At 45.8% G+C, this 15,161-nt stretch overlaps 1 long non-coding RNA gene across 3 annotated transcripts in view; it reads right to left on the bottom strand.

The window, feature by feature from the left end:
* Positions 1-15,161, bottom strand: part of LOC140065159 (uncharacterized) — an 81,308-nt gene that overhangs the window by 23,538 nt on the left and 42,609 nt on the right. For 2 of the 3 annotated variants that reach the window (XR_011847861.1, XR_011847862.1), the window contains exon 3: positions 6,493-6,576. This is a non-coding gene — a long non-coding RNA (uncharacterized lncRNA). Of the gene's footprint in view, positions 1-6,492; positions 6,577-14,156; positions 14,281-15,161 lie in introns of those variants that run through there. The other variant, XR_011847863.1, reaches the window with a different exon arrangement.

Here is a 15,161-nt window from a genome sequence, read left to right as displayed (position 1 = left end):
GTCACTGTGTACATACATGACATTACTTATCCTGTACTGATCCTGAGTTACATCCTGTATTATACCCCAGAGCTGCACTCACTATTCTGCTGCTGGTGCAGTCACTGTGTACATACATGACATTACTTATCCTGTACTGATCCTGAGTTACATCCTGTATTATACCCCAGAGCTGCACTCACTATTCTGCTGCTGGTGCAGTAACCGTGTACATACATGACATTACTTATCCTGTACTGATCCTGAGTTACATCCTGTATTACACTCCAGAGCTGCACTCACTATTCTGCTGCTGGTGCAGTCACTGTGTACATACATGACATTACTTATCCTGTGCTGATCCTGAGTTACATCTTGTATTATACCCCAGCGCTGCACTCACTATTCTGCTGCTGGTGCAGTCACTGTGTACATACATGACATTACTTATCCTGTACTGATCCTGAGCTACATCCAGTATTATACTCCAGAGCTGCACTCACTATTCTTCTGCTGGTGCAGTCACTGTGTACATACATGACATTACTTATCCTGTACTGATCCTGAGTTACATCCTGTATTATACCCCAGAGCTGCACTCACTATTCTGCTGCTGGTGCAGTCACTGTGTACATACATGACATTACTTATCCTGTACTGATCCTGAGTTACATCCTGCATTATACCCAGAGCTGCACTCACTATTCTGCTGCTGGTGCAGTCACTGTACATACATGACATTACTTATCCTGTACTGATCCTGAGTTACATCCTGTATTATACTCCGGAGCTGCACTCACTATTCTGCTGCTGGTGCAGTCACTGTGTACATACATGACATTACTTATCCTGTACTGATCCTGAGTTACATCCTGTATTATACCCCAGAGCTGCACTCACTATTCTGCTGCTGGTGCAGTAACCGTGTACATACATGACATTACTTATCCTGTACTGATCCTGAGTTACATCCTGTATTACACTCCAGAGCTGCACTCACTATTCTGCTGCTGGTGCAGTCACTGTGTACATACATGACATTACTTATCCTGTGCTGATCCTGAGTTACATCTTGTATTATACCCCAGCGCTGCACTCACTATTCTGCTGCTGGTGCAGTCACTGTGTACATACATGACATTACTTATCCTGTACTGATCCTGAGCTACATCCAGTATTATACTCCAGAGCTGCACTCACTATTCTTCTGCTGGTGCAGTCACTGTGTACATACATGACATTACTTATCCTGTACTGATCCTGAGTTACATCCTGTATTATACCCCAGAGCTGCACTCACTATTCTGCTGCTGGTGCAGTCACTGTGTACATACATGACATTACTTATCCTGTACTGATCCTGAGTTACATCCTGCATTATACCCAGAGCTGCACTCACTATTCTGCTGCTGGTGCAGTCACTGTGTACATACATGACATTACTTATCCTGTACTGATCCTGAGTTACATCCTGTATTATACCCCAGAGCTGCACTCACTATTCTGCTGCTGGTGCAGTCACTGTGTACATACATGACATTACTTATCCTGTACTGATCCTGAGTTACATCCTGTATTATACCCCAGAGCTGCACTCACTATTCTGCTGCTGGTGCAGTCACTGTACATACATGACATTACTTATCCTGTACTGATCCTGAGTTACATCCTGTATTATACTCCGGAGCTGCACTCACTATTCTGCTGCTGGTGCAGTCACTGTGTACATACATGACATTACTTATCCTGTACTGATCCTGAGTTACATCCTGTATTATACCCCAGAGCTGCACTCACTATTCTGCTGCTGGTGCAGTAACCGTGTACATACATGACATTACTTATCCTGTACTGATCCTGAGTTACATCCTGTATTACACTCCAGAGCTGCACTCACTATTCTGCTGCTGGTGCAGTCACTGTGTACATACATGACATTACTTATCCTGTACTGATCCTGAGTTACATCCTGTATTATACCCCAGAGCTGCACTCACTATTCTGCTGCTGGTGCAGTCACTGTGTACATACATGACATTACTTATCCTGTACTGATCCTGAGTTACATCCTGTATTATACTCCAGAGCTGCACTCACTATTCTGCTGCTGGTGCAGTCACTGTGTACATACATGACATTACTTATCCTGTGCTGATCCTGAGTTACATCTTGTATTATACCCCAGAGCTGCACTCACTATTCTGCTGCTGGTGCAGTCACTGTGTACATACATGACATTACTTATACTGTACTGATCCTGAGTTACATCCAGTATTATACTCCAGAGCTGCACTCACTATTCTGCTGCTGGTGCAGTCACTGTGTACATACATGACATTACTTATCCTGTACTGATCCTGAGTTACATCCTGTATTATACCCCAGAGCTGCACTCACTATTCTGCTGCTGGTGCAGTCACTGTGTACATACATGACATTACTTATCCTGTACTGATCCTGAGTTACATCCTGTATTATACCCCAGAGCTGAACTCACTATTCTGCTGCTGGTGCAGTCACTGTGTACATACATGACATTACTTATCCTGTACTGATCCTGAGTTACATCCTGTATTATACCCCAGAGCTGCACTCACTATTCTGCTGCTGGTGCAGTCACTGTGTACATACATGACATTACTTATCCTGTACTGATCCTGAGTTACATCCTGTATTATACCCCAGAGCTGCACTCACTATTCTGCTGCTGGTGCAGTCACTGTGTACATACATGACATTACTTATCCTGTACTGATCCTGAGTTACATCCTGTATTATACCCCAGAGCTGCACTCACTATTCTGCAGTATTACCTTCCGGATCCTGCATTCAGATGTGGCTATTACATGGAGGTTGTACTGTAAAACTTTGATGAGGAGGTGAAAGTTTTTACTTCAGTTGTAACCTCCACTTCCTTCTAAATTTAAGGATTTCTTTTCTGGAGATGAGAACTGATTCGTGGTTCTGGTCTTGGGTAATCCCTGTCTTATATAATGATGCGGTTATAACCGGCAGGACTTGTAGATATAGGAAATGGTGCAGATCTTGTGTGACAGGTCTGTTACAATGTGGTGATGTAGGTGTCAGCCTGGAGTATGTGACACCTGTCACTAGGTGTGACTACACACACTGCAGTAATGTAGGTGGAAAGATGTCATCAATTATTTTGTACTATGTTAGTAGCAGCAGGACTGTGATGAATTTATATTCCAGGATGATAGTTTCTCCAAGTTTACTGTGGGAAGTGTCCTCACACTGCTGTGCTCTGCGCAACTAGTGTTAGGTTCTGTCCTTGTAGAGTTGTGTAATCATACCTTATGTATATGGTGGGGCTTATTTACTAAGGGTCCCGCGGCCACATTTCCGTAAGGTTTTCGCGCCGCCGGGACAGGGATTTAGAAGGGAATTGTGTCACACACAATCGAATTTTGGAGCATTGGCCGCCGGACGATCCGACTGATTCGGACAAACCATGGGATTTAACTTTCAATTTGTGTCACAAGATCAAGCACTTACATGCACCAGGAAGAAGAAGGTGAACTCCGAGGACCTGAGCTGGGAAGAGACACATGCAGGATATCGGGTGCACGATCTTAGTGACTCCCCGCACAGCGCATTATACACGGACAATGCACTTACATGCACCAGGAAGAAGAAGGTGAACTCCGGGTATCTGAGCGGGGAAGCGACACATGCAGGATATCGGGCGCACGATCTTAGTGACTCCCCGCACAGCACATTATACACGGACAATGCACTTACATGCACCAGGAAGAAGAAGGTGAACTCCAGGGACCTGAGCGGGGAGTGACATATGCAGGATATCAGGTGCAGGATCTTAGTGACTCCCCGCACAGCGCATTATACACGGACAATGCACTTACATGCACCAGGAAGAAGAAGGTGAACTCCGGGGACCTGAGCGGGGTAGCGACACATGCAGGATATCGGGCGCAGGATCTTAGTGACTCCCCACACAGCGCATTATACACGGACAATGCACTTACATGCACCAGGAAGAAGAAGGTGAACTCCGGGGACCTGAGCGGGGAAGCGACACATGCAGGATATCGGGTGCAGGATCTTAGTGACTCCTCGCACAGCGCATTATACACAGACAATGCACTTACATGCACCAGGAAGAAGAAGGTGAACTCCAGGGACCTGAGCGGGGAAGCGACACATGCAGGATATCGAGCGCAGGATCTTAGTGACTCCCCGCACAGTGCATTATACACGGACAATGCACTTACATGCACCAGGAAGAAGAAGGTGAACTCCGGGGACCTGAGCGGGGAAGCGACACATGCAGGATATCGGGCGCAGGATCCTAGTGACTCCCCGCACAGCACATTATACACGGACAATGCACTTACATGCACCAGGAAGAAGAAGGTGAACTCCGGGGACCTGAGCGGGGAAGCGACACATGCAGGATATCGGGTGCAGGATCTTAGTGACTCCTCGCACAGCGCATTATACACGGACAATGCACTTACATGCACCAGGAAGAAGAAGGTGAACTCCAGGGACCTGAGCGGGGAGTGACACATGCAGGATATCGGGCGCAGGATCTTAGTGACTCCTCGCACAGCGCATTATACACGGACAATGCACTTACATGCACCAGGAAGAAGAAGGTGAACTCCGGGGACCTGAGCGGGGAAGCGATACATGCAGGATATTGGGTGCACGATCTTAGTGACTCCCCGCACAGCGCATTATACACGGACAATGCACTTACATGCACCAGGAAGAAGAAGGTGAACTCCAGGGACCTGAGCGGGGAAGCGACACATGCAGGATATCGATTTTCATGAATCGCGGGAAGATGTGCATTCCAGTTGAACATTCCAGATCGGGGAACGCGCAGGGACCGGGTAAGTAAATGTGCCCCACTGAGTAGCAGCAGGACTGTTAAATACAGACTTATGTTCCATGATTGCACGTGCACTGGAGTGGATCAAAAGGTCACACAGTCCTCAAAATGGTAGCAATGAAAACGTCATCTCATCTCGCAAAAAGTCACCCCTCACGCAGCTCCGTGCACCGAAGTACGAGAAAGTTTATTAGCGTCAGAAGATGGCACAACATTTTGTTTTTCCTACACATTGGGGTCGTTTATCTTAGAATTTTCTCCTTTTATTTTTGCCACTTTTTTGACACATTTGATATATTTACACCTAGATTAGTGACTTTTCCACTCGCCTAGCACAACTGTCCGCACAAGAGTTTTTTAGTGTTGCGTCTGATATTATCTTTAAAATACGGATGTGAAAGTATGAAAAAGTCGCAATTTTGGTGAAGAAGTCACAAATAAACTCCAGTGCAGGCCATGTGCAGGAAGAACAATAAAATAAGTTGAAGAAGAGTTTGAGACTTTTGTGAGACTAAAAAGTCACAAAAATCCTGTACGTAGATAAATGTTTTGGTGTCCAGCCCGGCAGTTTTGTGGGTCGGCAGGCGGGTGTTAGGCCAATGGACGGAAAGCTGGAGGGAGTTCGGGCATAATTTTGGGCGGCTGCGTTGCGAGCCAGGAGGAGGCCCGTCAACTGTGCCGTGGGGCGGGGAGGAGGGCCGTCTGCTGGGCGGGTAGCAGCAGGGCTTTTGCTATGCCGTCTGGTGGGGGAGGAATGTGGGCGACTGTGGGCAGGGTGGGCAGTGAACTGTGGCGGCAGGAGTTTGGGCGGCGGTTTCCAGACCTAGGAGCGAAGTAGGGACACAGAGGAAAGGGCCCCGGGCCCCTTATCATCATGGGGCTGTTGTTCAGCAGGGAGACAGAGGGAAAAGCCTGGGGGCGGAGTATCAATAAATTATGACTTGGCCGTGCCTCCCCGGGCCCTTACCTTCACGGGCCCCAAAGCAGCAGCCACTGGTTAGTAGTAACAGGACTGTGTAATATGGATTGATATTCCAGAATTGTGCACTAGGGGTGGAGCTCTGTCTGGTGAGAGCCGAATGTTTCTTAGTTTAGCTAAGAGATCACTTTGTGTGTGTGGAGGATATTTTCGGCATCTCCATGGCTATGGGGAGTCCTCTCCCGCTCTCTTGGAGGACATGTGGCCTCCTCCCTGTGATGTCTGTGCTGAGTATCGCTGACCACAAATAATTGTCATTTCATTGTTTTCTCAAACAATCAGATGTAAGAAGGTTCCTGGAAAGTTCCTGGATAAATAAAGCGGCACGGAGCTCATGGAGCGCTTCCACCTGGAGTCCTGCCACTGCATGATGAGCGGATTATCATTATATGTACATAGGGATTAGAGGGAATACAATACTTGTACATAGTAACGTCTCTAAACTGCAATACCGGTTTTCACCACATTTACACGCCCATTATTCTCTATGGAAACCTGTACAATAGCGCCCCCACCAATCTTCTACTGGACAACTGTTCAGACCGAGCGGCCGTGTGTACAAGACGTGAAACACTGGAACCTGGGCCCCTTCTATTATGTATATTCTGCATGTATAGCAGCTTACCCCTCTATAGTCTCCTGATAACATACTGACCATTAAACCTTAGAGGACTGAGCCCTTTATCGTCTTCGCGTTCCTATCAACGGAATTCAGTATTCTATGGAATGTACTGGAAAGCTAGAAAAAGAAAAAAAAAACATTCCAAATGTGGTGAAACTGATGAAAAATCACATCTGCGCCGCTTTTCTTTCTTTTTTATTCAACTTTAATTTTGTGTTTTTTCCTAAAAACATTGGGGCAGATTTACTTACCCGGTCCATTCGCGATCCAGCGGTGCGTTCTCTGCACTGGATTCGGGTCCGGCCAGGATTCATGAAGGTAGTTCCTCCGCCGTCCACCAGGTGGCGCTGCTGCGCTGAAAAGCATCGGAACGCACTGGAGTTCACCGAGCCATTCTGGATGAAGGTAAGTGCAAGCTCCGCGACAGATTTTTTTTTTTTTAAATGCGGGCGTTTTTCCGAATCCGTCGGGTTTTCTCTCGGCTACGCCCCCCTATTTCCGTCGTGTGCATGCCGGCGCCGATGCGCCACAATCCGATCACGTGCGCCAAAATCCCGGGGCAATTCAGGGGAAATCGGTGCAAATCAGAAATATTCGGGTAACACGTCAGGAAAATGCGAATCGGGCCCTTAGTAAATGACCCCCAATAACTTATATGTAGATTCAGAGAAGGCGATACAGGAGTATCAAAAGTAGCACTATATCCTGCAATTGTGAAACATTAAAAAAACAACAAAGAAACAAAAGAAAAAAAAGGAACAAAGTAACAATTGTCACATATGTAAAGCATAAGTATGATAACATCCCAAGTAGTATAATCACTCATAACATTCAGGAAATCAATCTAGCATTGTATACGTCCCATTGAGTCCAGATCTTCTCAAATTTCTGCGTCGCTTTCTTACGGGCTTAATATTTACAGCTGTACATGAGACGTTCCCTTTGTTCTTTGGGTCAGGATAATCATGGAGATACAAGATTTATATTGTTTCGATTATGGCTCATTGCCGTAATTTAAAAAATGTAAAAACGTTGCTGCTATCTTGGGCTCAATAGCACCCAGAAACTGGCATCTGGTGTCACTTTAAAGATCGAAATATTAGCTTTTCACACACATCAGAATTGTGGCTCTGTGTGGTATAAAACCAGAGATAAGGGTATTCCCTCCTATGTCCTGACCAGACCAGATTTCTACTTTGTGCGATTGTAATCTGTGACTCTCATGTTTGAATGATAGTTTTTGGTGCTGAAGAGCCCAAGATCCAATATACTACCCCCACCAATCCTTCAGCGTGACTCATCGCCAGTAAAAAGTGACTCTTTTCAGCTCATTTGCATATGGCTTATGATGTGATTTTGTAGGCAAATGGATGATATTTAACACATTGAAAGCTTAAAAGGCGGCTGTGGGTTTAATAATTATAATAGTTCTTTATTTATATAGCGCACACAGATTACGCATTGCTGCTCAGATCTTGTCACAGCAGTCCCTGTCCCCATTGGGGCTCACAATCTAATCATCCTACCAGTATGTTTTGGAGTGTGGGAGGAAACCGGAGGACCCGGAGGAAGCCCACGCAAACACAGAGAGAACATACAAACTCTTTGCAGATGTTGACCCTGGGATTTGAACCCAGGACCCCAGCGCTGCAAGACTGTAGTAGTGATAAAGTTTCTCTTTAAGGGGTTAACAGAAGAAGGTATACACAGTAGAGATGAGAGGACCTGTAGTGTTAGTTCGGGTTAGGCTGCGGGACCTAGACATATTGCTGGATTGGACACCTGCTGGCAAATGGACGCCCCTTGCTACTTGCCATGGCCATGAGTGTCCCCCTGGCCAATTATTGCCATGGCTAGTAGCAGAGGATGTCCATTTGCCAGATTGGCTGTTTGGTTGCCCATCCGTCATATGTCGATGGGGCAGATTTACTTACCCGGTCCATTCGCGATCCAGCGGCGCGTTCTCCGGCGCTGATTCGGGTTCTGCCGGGATTCACTAAGGTCGTGCGCCCGATGTCCTCCAGGTGTCGCTGCTGCGCCGAGGTCCGCCGGAGTTCACCTTCTTCGTCCCGGTGTATGTGAGTGCTATTTTTGCGACACCAATTTTTACAAAAATTATGCGTTTTCCAACGGACACGCCCCCGATTTCTGTTGTGTGAAAGCCGGCGCCGATGCGCCACAATCCGATCGCGTACGCAATTCGGCGCAAAACGGGAAAAATTCGGGAAACCCACCGGAAAAACGCGATTCGGACTCTTAGTTAGTGTGCCCCAATATGTCAGGGTCACGTGTCTGAATCCAAACATGAAACCTGAAGTCAAACTACAAGTCCCCTGATCTCTAATACACAGTAAGGGGGATGAAAACATAAGGTTATGGGTCACTGGAGGTCGTCTACAAGCCTCGCTCAAAGACGTTGCGATGAGTCAGTCCATCACATTGAAGACATCTCATCACACATAAGGCTTCCAAAATCCGGCAACACCTCAGTGTCAGCTCCTCCGGATTCACATTTTTGTCATGTTTTTCTTCTTTTTAAGCGAATTCCATGGCGGTCATTATCCGTGTAACAGAAGGTGAAGCTGTAGTAACGCATTGTTCCAGCCTGAGCACGGGGCTTTAGTTTGTTTTTCTCGGCACCCTGAATCATCCGCCAGGTATTCGGATCCTGACATAACCGTGCTGTGCCTGGACACGCACAATGTCATAGTCACATCCTCCTGCTTAAATACAGCGGATGCCTGGCTGCCGGGTGATTATAACCCACACGAGATCTGACTCCTCCAGGCCCAACATGGGGATCTGCAGCGTCGCCGGGCGATGTGCCTTCATCCTCGTCCTCGCCATCCTGGTGGATATCGTCGGGGTTGTCCTCCTTCTTTTGGGAATCTTTGCCAAATTCAGTTACTGGGACTTCTACATCTACTCTGGGGCGGTCGGCCTGGCCCTCAGTATCGTCCTGTGGATCTTCTGGTACACGTTCAATGTGGAAGTCACATACGAAGAGTTGGACTTGGATTTTGCTTAATATTTTATCCGATGACTTTTTTGGATGTTTTTCGGGTCTGGCCGGATAAGTGTCAGGATCTCCGGAGGAAGCGTCTATGATTTTTTTTTTTAATCTATTTTATAATCTATATTTTATATTAATTTATTTATATTTATTCATCAATTTTCACATTTCAACGACGTTCCAAGGGGCGTCGGGTTTCGCAAACCCGGATTATCACTGCGATTGCGTGGATTGAAGGTCTAACGTGGAGAATGAAGGTATCTTATATGTTACGTTTTACGTTTCTGCTACTATCCAAAAATACTGACGGGGGTGGATGGGAAAAGGCAAAATCATTTCACTTCCAGGGTCATTGGTGAGGTCTGTTTACTGCTTAAAGGGGCTTTCCACAGGCTTTGGGACACTTTGATGGTACAGTATACAGGCGGTCCCCTACTTAAGGACACCCGACTTACAGATGACCCCTAGTTAAAGACCCCTCTGCCCCCTGTGACCTCTGGTGACCTCTCTGAATGCTATTACTATAGTCCCAGACTGCAATGATCAGCTGTAAGGTGTCTGTAATGAAGCTTTATGGATAATCCTTGGTCCCATTACAGCAAAAAAAATTTAAACTCCGGGGCAAAACATTTTTTTTGTCTGGATCTACAGTTATAAAATATACAGTTTCGACTTACATACAAATTCAACTTAAGAACAAACCTACAGACCCTATCTTGTATGTAACCCGGGGACTGTGTCCAGTTCTCCGAGGTTGTGTACGGAGCTATTTATATACATGACAAGGTTGAGCGCTAGTGGCCTAATACGAGCAAACACGTTTTACATGGACGCCGATCCGCAGAAATCTCTATGTGTTTTGCAAACGCTCTCGCAAATAATCCCGAAATAGACGCCAGTTGTCCATACCTTACGTTCCTGCATAGATTTTCCAAAATCATCCCCAATACAAATACCAAACACCCGAAGCTGCGCGGTCCGGTTCTCGTTATTTTACAGAGAAAATCATTCATCAATATACGCTCCGAATACTCATCCACATGATCGATATTTGAGCAATTGTCTTTCCATCGTCTGTAATTTCCTTTGCTGTGAATGTTGAGAGACCAATAACCGGAGGACTGCGACTGTAAGACCAGGGAGGGAAACGCATCTGAGATTGGTCAGAATCCAGAATATGCATCTGTGTATCTAGGGTTACCCTGATTCTAGATCTTCAGCCTGTAGTAGGGTCCCTGTAGGTAGCAGGTGCTTTTCGGCTTCTCCTGCACTTTATATGGCACATATGAATTATAGGTTCTCCTTGGAATAAGCGCTTGCTACCTGTGGCCGAGTCTCACACGTTTTTAGGCCGTTTTTAAGCAGTCCGTTAAAAAATGCGTCTGTTTTTTTTGACAGTTTTTGTCCGTTTTCCAATTATCTTAAGATAATTGGGAAAAAAGGTCAAAAACGGATGCGTTTTTTAACGGACTGCTTAAAAACGGCCTAAAAACGGATTCAAAACGCCACGTGTCCCACCACCTTTTGGCTGCGTACGCACGTTGCTTTTGAATTGCGTTTAGAAACACAACTCAAGTGCAGTAATGACGGGACTAGCAACACTTTATGCATTGTTTGCTGACAAAACATGTGACGTTAGTTCCAAGACCTAAGGGTGAAGACACACATGGCGTTTTTGGGCCGTTTTTGGGCCGTTTTTACTAAGTGCGTTTTCAGATCGTTAAAAACGCATGCGTTAAAAAACGCATCTGTTTTTTTTTTTAAAAACGCATGCGGTTTTTTAAAAACGCATGCGGTTTTTTAAAAACGCATGCGTTTTTGTCCGCTTTTCCGAAATTGCGCAATGAAAAACTGACAAAAACGCATGCGTTTTTAAAAAACGGATGCGTTTTTTAACGCATGCGTTTTTAACGATCTGAAAACGCACTTAGTAAAAACGGCCCAAAAACGGCCCAAAAACTCCATGTGTGTCTTCACCCTGAGGGCGCGTTCACACGTTGCGTTATGGTTGCGTTTTCATTGCGTTTGAAACGCATATACAACAGCTGATGTGAGGTAATTTGACTAATTACATTACCGTTTACGTTTGTAAACGCAATGTTAACGCATGCGTTAACACTTTGTTAACGCATGCGTTAACATCGCGTTTACGATGCGTTTTGTAAACGGAAACGTTTTCAGTGATGTAATTAGGCAAATCACCTCTCCTCAGCTGTTGTATATGCGTTTGAAACGCAATGAAAACGCAGGTCAAAACGCAACGTGTGAACGCGCCCTGAGTGTTTGGCCTAAATGCATCTGCGCTCTGGAGTAGCTCCCCTCCAATACACCTGAATTGTGCTTCAAATCTAAATGCAACACGTGAAATCGGTCTCAGTTTCTGCACGCGGTAATGTGGAAAATACATAACAATCACAAATGCAACATATTTTTCTGTATTTCATGGCAATTTTCTATTGTGTGTTGTTTGCTTTCATTGAAGGTTGAGAAATCATCGATATTGTTTGAAAAATCGATATTGTTGCGGGTTTCATGCAGATTTTCATTCGTAAAATGAAAGTGGAAAAAAATGCACACAAAAAACTTGTAGCCGATTGTCAAAAAGTGATATGGCGCAGACTTCATCTGTATTATTTTAGCAAAATCACATTTGCAGGAATGCTGCTCCATTGGGGTGCGTCACACATTGCATTAGCAGACACAGTAACATTGGGGCTCATTTACTAATGGAACGAATCGCGGGATTCCGTCAGGTATGGTTTCCGATTTGCACCGAATTCCGCCGAGATTTTGGCGCACGCGATTGGTAGTATGCAAAGGAAATCGGGGGGCATGGCCGTCGGAAACTTCGGTGAACTCAGGCGGACCTCGGCGCAGCAGCGACACCTGGTGGATATCGGCGCACGGACCTTAGTGAATCGCCGGAAGACCCGAATCCTCGTTGGTGAACGCGCCGCTGGATCGTGACTGGACCTGGTAAGTAAATGTGCCCCATTGTCTCTATGTACATGTGAGGTTAACATGGTATAAACGCAATGTTAACATAATTCAAGTGTAAAAAAATCTGTGCAAACAATGCGTCATATGGGCTCAGCACCTGCATATGACTGGAGATAACTCTACCATAAGTCTGTGGGTAGATTTGGTAGATTTCGGGTTCACCCTCTGAGAAATCCATCTGAAAACCTGAGATCATTATGTTACATATTGCAAACAGTTTTCCACTTGTGGAAAGAAATTTGGGTAAATCTTGTCTGTGTGCAGGTTCTCTTGTACTCCAGAGCTGCAATCACAATCCTGCTCGCTGTTATTTGGAAACGAGCAATATTTTCGACTAACCCCTAAGGTCGGCGGCACACGTGGCGTTTTCAAAAAACGCATGGGTTTTCTAACTGACTGCTTAAAAACGGACCAAAAACGGGTTCAAAACGCCATGTGTGCCGCCGGCCTAAGGGTGCTGTCACATGGTGCTTCCTGGTCCATTCATGGTGTGTTTTTACATGTTTTTCATTCGTTTGGCTGGCTTGAATCAGTTTTTCTTCATTTCTGGAAGTGTAAGCAGCTGTAGTAACATTTTTACAGCTGCTTACACTTCCAGAAATGAAAAAAAATATGGATTCAATCCAGCCCAACGCATGGTAAACATGTAAAAGCGCTCCATGAACAGACAAAGACCGCTCAGTGAGTAAGGATGTAAACTGGCCGCGCAGATACTGAACAAGCAGAGCCTGTAGGTGATGTGAGCTACAAGGACTGTATGAGTCCCCTATGTTTTCGTGCATATTTGATGTCCTTGTGACTCACGTGATACATATGTACGATATGTAATAGACGGATGTAGTACAGTAGTCAGGCTGGGATCTCTGCACATACTGTACGAGCTCTCTCTTACATAACGCTGAGGGCATGAATGATGCAGATTACAATGTCCAGATAAGTATTTATCTCCGGATCTTACACGTGTAGCGGTGCTCCAGCCCTCACTCCAGAAGGGAACACAAACCTCTGGACACAGAGGACGGAAATGTTTACACACGGATTCATCCGGATATTTTATAGGGAAGCCATCAGCGCGAGGGAACTGGGAGACGAGGGAATCATATGAGGACACTCACCACCTCCACCATAATCCCTCTTCCCATATCAGGTATTAGCTGTAGGGAGAGGGGTAATGCAGTGTCTAGTTACATCATTGGGCCTGACTGCCTGGAAACCCATCAGTACCGCCTGTGTCCATCATATCCCGTCACTCTACAGAACATAAACGTGGGGCTTATTTACTAAGGGGCCGTCGGACGCATTTTCGCCAGGTTTCACGGTTTTTTTTTTCCGATTTGCCCTGAATTTCCCCGGGTTTTTGGCGCACGCGATCGGATTGTGGTGCATCGGCGCCGGCTTTCATGCGACACAAATCGGGGGCCGTTGGACCCGACTGATTCGGACAAACCACGGAATTTAAAAATGAAATTATGTCGCAAGATCAAGCACTTACATACACTGGGAAGAAGAAGGTGAACTCTGGCCGACCTCAGCGGGGGAAGCGACACATACACGATCTTAGTGAATCGCGGCAGCTCCGAATCCTCCTCGGACTTTCCGGATCGGCGGTGTCAACAGTACAGGTAAGTAAATGTGCCCCAATGTGTTGTGCCAGTGCTGGAAGTACATGAGTCCTCAGACCTACCTCTAGGACCCACAGTTACATTGTAGGTTCCCTGACTTCCATCTATTCTGCCTGATGATGTCATGTAAGGAAAACGGGACCATAGAGGGCGATGGACCATATCTATCCGGCATCTATGTGTATCGGGGTCAGACTGGTGATCTGGGAAAGGAAAACAATTCTGAAAAATCATGGAATTCTAGTGACACAGAGATACATTTATGTTCCATGTTACTTTACGGCTGATCAGTGTTTGTTTTAATACATTTATGCCCCTCTAGACGTCTTTTCCCACTTGTTGGAGCAACACAGTGTCCCCCTATACTATTATCACCACTTGTGACTATTGTGCTGACTACTATTATTAATACTGTAACAAGTAATAAGAAGTCATGGCCTGTTCTATTCTCTCTCCAGAAATCAACATACGAAGCACTTTACTATACCCAAGAGTCACTTACACTCTGAGGAAGTCTATAGAAGTCTTGCAAGGACCGCTGCTGGGACCACTGAGGACCACTTTTTACTGCTGGGACCACTGAGGACCACTTCTCATTACTGGGACCACTGAGGACCGCTTCTCATTACTGGGACCACTTCTCATTACTGGGACCACTGAGGACCACTTCTTCTTGCTGGGACCACTTCTCATTGCTGGGACCACTTCTTATTGCTGGGACCACTTCTTACTGCTGGGACCACTGAGGACCACTTCTCATTGCTGGGACCACTTCTCATTGCTGGGACTTAGCCTTCTCATCCTCTGGTACAGTGGTCCTGATGTTGGGGCTTCCTGCACGGATCTTTATTGTATCCCATGAAGATTGCGAGTCAGAAGACTGAAGTGGGACCTGATGGGGACATTCATGGGACTGCTGTGATATATTTCACTCCGGCTATAATGAAGGACGCTCCGCAAAGAGCACAACAAGACACAAACACCTCATAAAACACTCCACTACCTCATTCTGTCACATGTTTTCTATGAAATATGCTTTTTTTTTTTTAAACCCAAATCCTTAGGTC

The sequence above is a fragment of the Engystomops pustulosus genome, chromosome 6 (assembly GCF_040894005.1).
Source record: "Engystomops pustulosus chromosome 6, aEngPut4.maternal, whole genome shotgun sequence".
NCBI lineage: Eukaryota > Metazoa > Chordata > Amphibia > Anura > Leptodactylidae > Engystomops > Engystomops pustulosus.
The sequence above is the reverse complement of the archived record's forward strand: the minus strand, read 5'-3'. Positions and strand labels throughout refer to the sequence as shown.